At 35.5% G+C, this 12,798-nt stretch overlaps 1 pseudogene; it reads right to left on the bottom strand.

Moving 5' to 3' along the window:
• Nucleotides 1–4,175: 4,175 nt before the first annotated feature.
• Nucleotides 4,176–5,252, bottom strand: LOC121485221 (annotated as a pseudogene).
• Between the last annotated feature and the right edge of the window lie 7,546 nt (nucleotides 5,253–12,798).

Genomic DNA, 12,798 nt, shown 5'->3' with positions numbered 1-12,798 from the left:
AAAGAAAGAAAGTCTTCATTAAATGACACGAGTATTCACCTATGTCTTCACATACCAATAACCCCACGTACGTGGGTCCTCAATCAGAGTGTGTATTTAAATCATCTGGGAAATTTTTGTGACATACGTGACTGCCACACCAATGACATGAGTCAGGAGATTTTCATTCATATCTGTGAATTTGGAGAGCACTCCCTGGGACTTCTGATATGATACTCAAGCAAATCCCCATGAATAACCACATAGATCAACACAATGACAGACTCTGAGACCAAACCAGCCTGTACTTGACTCCCTGCCTCAGTAGGTATCAGCTAGGAATCTTCTGGAATATTACTTGTGTTCAAATCTCAGTCTCCTCCTGTACTAAAATATATTTTTGCATATGCAATTTAAATATATGTATAATAATTACCTAACAGTTTTGTTTTTGTTGCTATAATGCTTTAATGAGATGATCTAAGACAAGTAGCTCACCCCTTGGACATAGTAAATGCTGAACACATTCAGATTGTTATTTTTGGTTACTATTATCAATTGACCATCTTTCTCCTTGAAGTAGTTCCAAAATAGTTTGTGTAACTCCAAAGAATCTTTCAAAAAAATCTCAAATTGTGCTTGCTCTTGGCACTAGTTTATCATGTTAATTGACTAAATTACTCCATTACCTAACTGCACTGATTTTGGTAAATAAAGAATGAGGTCCTGGGAAGCCAGATAAAGACATGAGGCCTCTGGATGCCCAGAAAGCAGGGATTTGAGCACAGAAAGGAGAGATGAGATGGTGTGTAAGAGCCATTCACCACTTTATCATTTGGCCTAGAGCTAGTCCTTAGAAGAGCTGGTGGCTTAGACCAATTAACAGCCCTCTCAGGCTCTAACTCTTCCTCTAATTCACACTTTAAAACCTTCTAAATACGTGGAGTTTTGTGACAGATGAATCCACAGGAAGAGGTGACTCAGAAAACTGGTTAAAGTTGACTTTCTCTTTGCTGTTTCCTGTTTTCCTTACAAGTGATGTATTTTTGGCACAGAGTCTTGTTATAAACCGTCTGGGGCAGTTGTTTCATGATACTGCATTAAGTTGCTAAAAAAGAGAGAATTCTGAGTTAGTGAATGACTAAACTGTGTTTTCATCCTAAATAATGATAGACCAAGTAGATGATTGTAACTGGATTTTCCATTTCTTTGCTGACAACAGCAAAGGGCTATGGGGTTGGAAGTCCTTTAAATAGACATATGTATAAACTATAAATGCTTGAATCTAGCTTATTTTCTTCCCAGTGCTAAATTCTAGACAATGGTACCATCTTTAGTCAGCTAGTTGTTTTTGTAGGAAATTTTAGGTATGGAATTCCATTGCTTGGAAGTTTAAATCTCCTGTCTTTATACCATCTCTCTATTTCTTTTTTTTTTTTTTTTCAAAAATTAAAGCCTTTAGTAATAAAAATAATTCTAACATGCTGTTTTGAAGTTTTTCTCTATTTAAGATGCTTTCTCAAAAGAGAAACACATTTTGTCTTAGTTTGAAACAAAATATTTTTGCTGACAAGAAGGAGGCTTCTAAATAAGTTCATATGACACAGCAAAATGAATCTTAAAACAATATAGAATCTCTTTGCTTCTCTCTGTGTAAAATAAATATTTCTACATATTGATCTGAGATCTAAAGTGCCTATTGCCATCCTATCAAAGTAGAAAGAAAATTCACTTCCAGTAAGTCTAAAAGCTTAATAAAAGTATATGATTATTACAGTGTAAAATTCCTTTACTGCAGTTACCACTTGGTGTATGTGAATATACCTGCTTGTAAATTAACATTTTCTGATAAAATTAAATAGATAAATAAAATAAATCTTTTCACAATATTCTTATCTCTATTAACTGCTTAAAATGGTTTAAGGATATTTCATCAAGTTCTACATGCTCTGGGAAGGTATTTTAAGAATTTGTCATAGCTGAATGACAACTCAAAGACAAATGGAATTTCACTACATAGACTTAAATAAAGTTAGTGACTTTCAGATTGGCATGAGCTGGGTAGCATATGAAATGTGAGCTTAAAAATCTGTAATTATTTACTCTCCTTCTCAAACTATATTTTATTAGTTTCCAAAGACAGCAGAATGGTATGTCAAATACCTCTCTGAACCACAATAAAACAATCATTCTGTATTTATCACTAAAGCTTATGGCTGCATCCTTGGAAGCATTTTATGTCTTACTGATACTAATTGCAAGTGACATTCTACTTGGAAGAGTATGTTTTGTATAAAGTGTATCCCTGAGATTTTATCAAAAAAATTTCTACTATCTGCGTAAAATCTCCATATTGGAAAATAAAGGGTAGGCAAATGTTTTTACGTAATTTGATCTTGTTGGTTTCCTGAGAGTGGAGCTAATTCTCAATGTTGAGGAGTTTGTTTTCTTGGAAAAAAAATTGATTCAAGTCACCAAAATTATTTTTCCCGAAATGTTTAAAACAAAGCACAATGAAAGAACTCAAACAAGAACAAAAAACCTCCACATGTTGATAGTAAAATCATGACCTGGTATCAAATCCCAGCTTTGACATAAAGTATGTTAACTTGGGCAAGTTATTTAATCTTTTCTTTTTAAGTTTGTTTCTCCATCTGTAAAATGGATGCAAACATTTTATCTACACACAGGATGGTTGTAAGCATTAACTGAGAAACTGAACATATGCCAGGACTTTGGTTACATCAAATTCATTTTTCTTTCCTCTGAGATCGCAGGTGGATGGCTTCCCTCAACCTCCTTTGCAACTGGATATGGCCATTAGGGGTGTGAGTGGAGGTTATATGTGTCTTTCCCATAACTGGCCTTTAATATCCCCTGGCATGACCCACAAATACCTCTTTTTCTCCATCTGCTGATGGAAAGAACTTTTAGGATCAGAGGATAGGAGCCATATGGTGGAATTTTCCTGATTTCTTAAATAACCTTGTGGCATAGATCATTTGCTGTAAAGGAAAATCCATGTTAGAATTTGGGTCAATATAAGACATACACTTATTTAAAAGCCGACAAGCTTTGGGGATTTTTTTGGGTACACTTGCTAACATTCCAAACCCTAACTTGCAAAGAATATAAGCTCCCAATTATACTAAGGGCTCTAAGGAAGCGTGATCTCTCCCACTCACCGTGCTGTCAGTTTTGTGAATGAACTCAGTACCTATCACATAGTAAAGTACTCAAAATATGAATGAAAATATGAACCACTGAAAAAATACTTGCAAAGCAGTCTAGACATGTGTGCTTTATAAATTACCACTGTTTTCCTTGTGATATTATTTTATTGTTATTTATTTCATGTTGTATTTATTATATTATTTACAGTTAAAATAATTTAATTTCCTTCTGTGCTCATCATTTTCCTCATTCAGACTCTTATTCTTCTTGAGGACGACTACAATTCCCATCTTACAGATCTGGTCTCTAATTTCGCACACAGCAAAATCACTTCCAATCTTTGGTAGAACATGGCTATTTTTTTCAAAGTGGATTATATTCTAAGACTCTTCATTTTAATGAGTTACTTTTTCAAGTGAATTAATATTCAAATCAGTTCGCATTTACAAAGTTGGAAGCATGCCTGGCACATAGGTAGTGCTATACACATGTCTGTTAAAATATATCATCTTTATAATTATTTTGCATTTCTCCTTCTAGTCCAAAACAAATTATTTTCTTATTTATTTTTAGTTTCCATATGAGGTGATTTTAAACTATACTTGATGCTATTGTGTCTTGTAAAAGTTCTGTTTGATTTTTGGCAAGTCACTTCTGTTGGGAGTTCAAACCTTATCATGAACATAAAAATTGCCCTCTTTCAAATTGCTGCTGAGCATCACTTGCAAGCTTTATATTTAAGGGTATACTGTAGCCATTCCAAAGTGATTTGTAGGATTTCTTCTCAAATCTGTGTTCAGTGACCTTGTTCTGGTAACTTAAAATCAGCTCAGATTTTATACAGGAGGAGTATTTACACCATGGGAACTGGCAGTTTCTATAATTTTGGAGTTCTTAACTGCTGTCATACTCACTGTCTTGCTCTCCTTCTCATTTTTTTTTGTTTTTGTTTTTGTTTGTTTTGTTTTTTGTTTTTGTTTTTGTTTTTGGCTGGGTACAGTATACTTTATTGATGGTACATGACAAGGTAGGGCTCCTCAAGCCCCTCCCCTTCCTCCAGGTCTAGGATGTAAATTGGAGGTCGGGAGATTTTCAGTGTGTTGGGGAATTAAGTTGGGGCAGGGACTCCCCAGCAGCTGAGGGCCTTTCTCTTCCTCTTGTTCTTGTTGGGGCTGGTGGTCCAGGAGGCTCTTACTCCTTGGAGGCCATGTGAACCATCAGGTCCACCACCCAGTTGCTGTAGCCGAATTCATTGTCATACCAGGAAATGAGCTTGAAGAAGTGGTCATTGAGGGCAATGCCAGCCCCAGCGTTGAAGGTGGAAGAGTTGGTGTCACTGTTGAAGTCACAGGAGACAACCTGGTCCTCAGGTCAGATCCACAACTGACAGGTTGGGGGTGGGGACACGGAAGGCCATGCCAGTGAGCTTCCCGTTCAGCTCAGGGATGACCTTGCCCACAGCCTTGGCAGTGCCAGTGGAAACAGGGATGATGTTCTGGGCAGCCCCTCAGCCATCATACCACAGCTTCCCAGAGGGGCCATCCACGGTCTTCTGGGTGGCAGTGAGGGCATGGTGGTGGTCATGAGGCCCTCCATGATGCCGAAGTGGTCATGGATGACTTTGGTCAGAGGAGCCAAGCAGTTGGTAGGGCAGGAGGCATTGCTGACAATCTTGAGGGAGTTGTCATACTTCTCATGGTTCATGCCCATCATAAACATGAGGGCATCAGCAGAAAGAGCAGAGATGATGACCCTCTTGGGGTCATCAAGTGAGCCCCAGCCTTCTCCATGGTGGTGAAGACCCCAGTGGACTCCACAACATACCCAGCACCAGCATCACCCCATTTGACGTTGGCGGGATCTCGCTCCTGGAAGATGGAGATGGACTTTCCATTGATGACAAGTTTCCCGTTCTCAGCCTTGACTGTGCTGTGGAATTTGCCGTGGGTAGAATCATACTGGAACATGTACATCATGTAGCTGAGATCAATGAAGGGGTCATTGATGGCGACAATATCCACTTTGCCAGAGTTAAAAGCAGCCCTGGTGACCAGGCGCCCAATACGGCCTAATTTGTTCACTCCGACCCTCACCATAGTGTCTCGGGGACGCGGCTGGCACTGCACCAGAAGATGTGGCTGTCTGTCCAATGGGGAGGAGCAGAGAGCCTCTCCTCATTTTGGACAGCCAGTTGTTAAACATTTACCAGCGCATCTCTGTGAAACTTCAGTTTGCAGATCCTATATGAGGTTACTCGATAAGAAAGTTAAGACAAACACAAATCGGGGTCCCAATTGATATGCAGCAACTCAATATCCTTTCTTTCAATAAAGAAAAGAAGCTGGTTCCAGAGTTTCTTCTGTTCATCTGGAAATTTTCAAGACACCTGAAAAGTAATAGACAGAAAGTGCTTCTTGAATAAATTATACATTTTGAACATAATAATACTTTAGTTAGGATAATAATTGCTAACTTTAATGAACACTTACTAGATGCCAAAAACAATTTTTAACTGATTTATATTCACGAAAATGCCATGGGTTAAACATTAATGCCTTCATTCTGCATACGTAAAATTTAAGGAAGGAAAACCTCAGAGCTAAGAGCTAAATGTGTAATTATATTGTTGAATAAATGCTTAATTTCTGATTCTACATATTTCAGATACAACCAACTTATCTGACTTTTCCCAAAAAAAATTTTTGAATATCAGACTGTACCCTATCAATTGAATGGAAAATCAAATGAAGCATTGATGATTTACAGGAAGCAACCCTATTTTGATGAAGTGTTAAATATTTAGTTCACCACTTTCCTCTACCCCTGAATGTAATTTTACACTTGGTTAGTTTGCCTCAGGTTTGTGAGCTTTCTGGTCTCTAGAATCAGCCTCAACTGATGGATTCCTTTCTGAAGTAATGCTTGAACCCAATTCCAAAGCCTGTGCTCTTAACCAACATGATATAATGATGAAAGATGAATGTATAACTTTAGAGATAGCTCAATTCATCTTTGTTGCTATTACTGTTTTTAAAATCAAGCTACTATTGTATACGGTTCTGTGAAATATGATGATATATACACATTGTACATATATGTCCATCCATATTAGTAGACACACATAAAACCCATAACTTTATAACTATCAAAAGAACTAACCAGTAATGTTTTCAAAAACGATTCCGAAGGCATTGATCTAGTTGAATGTATTTCCATCTCAGCACCTGTCTCCTAATTGGGCAACCAGTTCCTATTAAAATTCAGATTCCCAATCTATTCACCCAGTCCAGGCTTCTTATATATGATGTTGCTATTATATTTCCTGAATGAACTTAATGGCCCTGGCATAAATCCAATCCAATCCATACATCTATTATACACATGCATATCAGATAGCAAATACTATTATAATGATATTGATTGTTACTTTAGATGAAGTTTTCCAACTATTTGATCATTATGATGCAAATAATACGGAGCCAGCTGGCTCCTTTCTCTTTTCCAGTGAACACAGGAGGGAAGATAGAATGACATAATCAAGACGGAAATCTTCAGCAATTATTTCCTGTGGGTGGAGGTGATGTCCGAGGAACAAAAAAGAACTTTTTTACAACAGAGCCTTCTCTGTGATGAAATACCTTTCAGTAGCTTCTGACCATTAGATAATTTTGTTTACCTGTCATCCACAAAGCTGACTAGTGGGCCAGGTATTTTGGAGAAAAACAAACAAAAAAACATATGTTCTACCCAAGATGATTTTCCAAGCACACTTAAAAGCTTAATTTGGTTATGGGTAGAATGGAGGATCAGAAAACGAGCGAAACAGAGGATTTACTATGTACTTTAATTTCACATAGAAAGACTGATCTATAGCCAGGCCTGGAGAAATTTTCTATATATTTAAGTCTAAGTCTAAAATAACTACACGGGGGAGGAACTAAGAAGCTTTAAAAAAATTCTAAGGCTTTTATATCATTTTAGAATATAGCACACAGACTTCATTGATGCCAAGTATCACTAAACTATGTCACCACCCATGGCAGTCAATTCTGTGTCCAGGAAACTAGACGTGGACTCCATCAGCACTGGCCAGAAAGGTCCCAGAGGCAAATGTCTACATTTGTGTTTTCAAGCACACTTTGCTCAAGTTTGCTGTGGCTTGAAAGACAATGAACTCATCCTCAGAGACCCTGTGGCTCATGGACCTTAAAGGGAAGTCCTGAAGCTAGGTTGAGTTTTTTAAACGGAAACATTCCGAAATATGTAAATCGCAGCACCTTATCTTTTTCCTTCCTTAGTGTTCTCTATATGTTTGGAAGTTTGACTAGGATGCAGTGGTGAGTGTTATTTATAGACATGACTCATCAGCGCCCTGAAATGGTTAACGCGCAAGCAGCTAACTTACCCAAAGAGAGGAAGTCTCTGGGGAGAATCTGGTTTCCAGAGAATAATGACTCATTCTAATACTCTTTTATATATATATTAGCAAATAACACATTATAACAAATGATGTACTCTCCCTTCACACACACACACACACACACACACACACACACACCAGCAGCTAGTGATAAAATAATATGTATACCATTTCTTTATCTGCTTATTGGGTTAATATTTACCAGAACCTCCAGGATGTTATAAAGGCTGGAGTATATGACTATCTATTTGCTTATGTGGCTGCATTAAAGTTGATAGTTAGAAATACAAGGGAGGTCAAAAAATTCAGCAATATTAGCTTCTAGCAGAAGAGAAACAGTGACTGAAGGGCTTGTTCTGTTTTGCTTACAAAGTAACATGATACACTTTACTCCCACCTGCTTCTCTACACTCTGAATTATATGCTCCTTTCACGCCACCCACATGGATTCTGCTTAGTAACTACCGTGACTGTCTTGATGGTCCTTTATTCTATGAAATGTCATTTATAATAATTAATGTTCTTTAATTGATCCTTATATGATAAGCTGATTAGTTGTTTGAAGCCCCCACTGATAAGTAAAAGAATAAATATTGTACTTATAGTAACTATTGCTAAAATTCAGTTCTAAAGAATTTTAAGCTTCAATCAGATTCTTATTGGAGAATAAGGTTACAAATGGAACATTGACAATTTTTTAAAAAACAAGAATTTGCATGTTATTGAGGGATTGTTTACTATTAGGTCTTTCACTTTTAAAGGGCTGATGTGACAGTGTTTCTGCTCATAACATTTCATGGTTATTAATGATGGGATCCTGTGGCATAGACAGCTTACTTCTCATTTCTAACATTAACAAGATACGATATAGAATGACAAATAAAACTAAGATCCTAGGCAAATGTTTCTGTGAGGGTCAAGAATAAAATAAAATTGAAAAATTACTCAGCATCATTTTGTCAAAACCACAGGAGAGAAAAGCCTGAATTGAATTGTAGAAAGGAAGAAAACAATACAGTGCATTAAGTTTCACTTTTGCATTTTCTCTCCAGAAGCATAACTAAAAAGGGGTTTTGAATTACAATCAGCTCACTGGGGATGCACTAATTTACCCTCTTAACTTCATTCAGAGAACCCTATGCCCTTTTTTATATTTCTTTCTAACTTCTTCTCTTACATGGCATTTTCATCTCCATGTTGACTCAAATTTTTTAAAGTGGTCACTATGCAAATAAAACACATGAATGTATGTAAGTTTTATGTTAAGTGTTATCAATGCCTTCAAAAACAGCAAATATTAATTGAGCATATATTATATAACCAGGCAGGGTTCTATAAGACTAACATACATTAACTCAATCCTTACAAAAATTTTGTGTAATAGATACTTATGCCGCCCTTGTTTTACAGATGAGGTTAGAGAAAGATCTACCATGTTCATAGGTATTGAGACAGGGTAACCTAATCTTCTCTATGAGGCAAGAGACTTTATAAGCTCTATCTACAACAAATTTAGAACATGTTTTTAATTTATCCATATAGCTATATAAAAAAATTCATACAATAAATCAACTAACTAAACTTAATGATAAATTTATTTTCCTTGATTTGGATAGTTTTTAACTTGGTAAATGTTTTTCATAGTCTTAGATCAAGTTCTATGTTGTTTTGAAATAAATGAAGACGAAAAGAAATAACCTAGAAATGAAGAATTGTGACATGGAGGGAAATTGGTACACATACTTCATTTTTAAAAATTTCTTGAGCACTAGTATGATTTTTAACCATATTGAGTATTTAATATCATTCTAATTAGGGAATAAACAAAAGAATGGTAAATTACTAGCCAGAACCTGACAAGATCACAAGTGTCACCCTTAAATATTTGGGTTAGCCACAGAACATGTGGACTTATCTATTTCTATGATCAGAATATGGTATGCCCCCTCACACTTTCCCAGAATTCTTTAGAATATTTTAAACTAGAGTCAGAAAGCCCTTAATAGTATTCTCAGTAAGGCAAGTCACAACCACTAAGATGAGTGAAATTAATTAGAATGATGAGATTAAAGAGGATAAATAAAAACACACAAAGTCAATACTGCTTGTACAGTATTATATGGGAAAGTTCAGTATTAAAACTTCAACTATGAAGTTGGAATAGGACTTTGAAAAATAGGAGATAGAGCAGGGAATCAACAGAAGAAAAAAGAACCTAGAAAAAAGTGGAGAATGGGGAAAAATTGTAAACAGCACATTTCTGATTATAAAAAAATCTTTTAGAGAGCGATGCTAATTTTACTGCTTAATCCCATTGGTACTCTCAGTCATTAACTATGAGGTCATAGATTTTTAAGTTTTGGTTTTCATCTTGATTTTACAGCTTTTATTTGGACATTAGGATGAGTTAGTCATGCATAATATGTCATATAACTTTACATGCATTTTTTTCTCTACTTTGAAAGTAACTCTGTTAGTATGTAAAGAGACATGTAGAACAATGTGACAATTGAAAAGTTCTTGTTACAAGTTATTAATAATTCCCTTTTTAGCTCTAGCTAAAGGCATAAACACAATATTAATGACAAGAAAACTATAATGTGATATGATGTATCACTAATATGATGGAAAATTATACTGTAAGATTTTTATATATCATTAATAGGATTTCATATAATGGGATTTTCATGCAAGATCAAGCATTGTCCATAATGCCTCTGGATAAAAAGCAGTACTGTGTTTCATGCTTATAAATAGCATCATAGACAGATCACACATGATCCTTGAATATGAAGGTTTATAGCCTAAATAGACAATGTTGCAGCTTCATGATATTTAGAGTTTAAAGATTTTGATTAGGAGCTTTATTAATTAAGTTGTGCTTCAGATTAGAAATCCCCTGTAAATTTGGAGTAGAACCATAGGTCTATTGTTAGTCCACATTTATCTATATTTATTTTATGAATAATATTTATATATATTTTATAAATGACACTTTTTGAAGCTTTAATATTTAATATTCAATTGATGAATTCTTTTTACACATTAACAGTATTCACTTTAAAAGTAAAATTAAAGTGTTCGATTAACTTAATAGCTTTAAGAAACAATAGGCATTTTATATGAAGAAAAACTAAACACATTAATTTATTACTGGGATGAATTGAAATATTCTTTTTCAATGCAGATTGATAATGTTTCTTTCAAAAATCACCTTATTCTTTACTTTATTTCTTTAAGGTCATTGAGTTCTCTTTTTATTCTTCCTCAGTAAAGCCACAGAATTTTCTAAGTTACACCTTTGTGTTATGTGTAATCTTTCAGTATAACCTTCTTCAAAAAGAGCAATATACATAATCAGAGAAAAATCCATTAATTCCTACTGCAAGTGAAACCCCATGTAGCTGGAGCTCAGTATACTGCAAAAGTTCACAGGGAACCACTCTCACCCTTTAATTTGCAAAGGAGTGATCTATGCAAATCTGAGTTTTATGGATCCTGAGAGATCTCTGACAACTTTTTGCAAATATCCCAGATAAACTATCAGACTTACTGGACATCCATAGGAACACCAATAAATTGTTTGTGGCCCTCTTGGGGTTCCTTCTCAATTCTGAATCCTATAAGGATTGCTTGGTTTAGCCATTTAAGAGCTGATGAAGTTTTTGTATGGAAAAATAGCATAGGTTTTATGGCACCTAGGAGGCTTCACACTAGTTTCTGCAATTAGCACAAATGTTGAATTAACAGAAGAATCAATGGAAAAACTCATCTGGGATGCTCTAAGTTTATAGTTTATCTCTTCCAGGCTTATTCTGTACCAGTGGTACCCAATTATATAGTGTTGAAGAACTTGCTCTATTTTTCACTAGTTTTTATATACTTAAGGAGAAATGTAACTGTGGAATGGAGGGGATGGGAATAAAAGTTAAAAAAAAAAAAAAAGACTAGCATGGGATTCTATTTGGTAAGGGCATGCAGAGGCCTCTAGTATTTTAAAAACAGAAGTTTCTTTCCTCAACTTTGCTCTGGTCTTTCCCTGGCCATCCACAGTAGGATGGCTGTGGACCCCTGGGATTTGTGATCCTTTCAGAGGCATAGTCAGAGATTGTGACCATACATACCTGTTTTTCATCCATCATTGAGCTTTAGGGACCCCTAATCCAGATTCACTCCTGCATTTTTCCAATTACACCTTGGAAAATTGGTAAGCCTATAAAACTGTTTTTATGTACCTTACTTTTAGGCTGAACAGTGAGTTCTTGATCTCACAAGAAGTGACATGCTACATGGAGATGGCTGTACAGTGAAAGATTATTGGAGATATGTCAAAGATCATTTTTAAAAGTTTTTAAAGATTTATCTATTTAGAGAGAGAGTGAGAGCATGTGCCACATGCATGCACACGCACACACATGAATAGGGGGAAGGAGATAGAAAAACTCAAGCAGACTCCCTGCTGAGTATGGAGCCCCACTCAGGGCTGATCTCAGAACCCTGAGATCATCACCTGAGCCGAAATCAGGATCCAGATGCTTAATTGACTGAGCCACCCATGTGCCCCTCTCAGAGATCTTTTTGATAACCATTTCACCTAATATTCAAATTTTGTGAATCCTGCTAAAATCCAAAAGGTATTCCAAGTTGGTATAATAATTTATAGCCACATATTTTATGTATTTTATCATTCCATTAGCATCAGCTAATAATTAAATATGAATAATAGATAATGATGATAAATAATAACATTTATTAAACTATTAATGTATGGCAGGCAACATCCTAGGCACGTTATATATTATCACATCTAGACCTCATTACAACTTGTGTCAACTCCATTTCAGGAAAGAAAAGGTCAAGTCTTAGAGACACGTGTGGATAATAACTAAGGTAGTATTTGAACCAGGTAATCTTATTATAAATCGTGAGTATTTTAGCCATTCGTTATATCCCACTGCTTCTCAGCAATTTTCTCACACCTGTAATATAATTTATCCAGTTATATTTATTAAGCTTTTAATATTTCTTTTTCATTCTCTTTTTCTTTCCTTCACTTTTTTCTTTAATAAGACAGAGTGAAAAGTCTTTAGTGGTTTATAACGGCATATTAGCACTTTTATACAAAAGTCACAAGATGTGTGGCCTTTCCAGAATTTCTTTCAAGACAAGGGAGTAATTGACAAAGTTCTTGTAACTCTTTTATACACTGTAACTCAGGACCATTC

Source organism: Vulpes lagopus, chromosome 2, assembly GCF_018345385.1.
Source record: "Vulpes lagopus strain Blue_001 chromosome 2, ASM1834538v1, whole genome shotgun sequence".
In the NCBI taxonomy this organism is placed as follows: domain Eukaryota; kingdom Metazoa; phylum Chordata; class Mammalia; order Carnivora; family Canidae; genus Vulpes; species Vulpes lagopus.
Note: the sequence above shows the minus strand (reverse complement) of the source record. Positions and strands in the feature narration are given on the sequence as shown.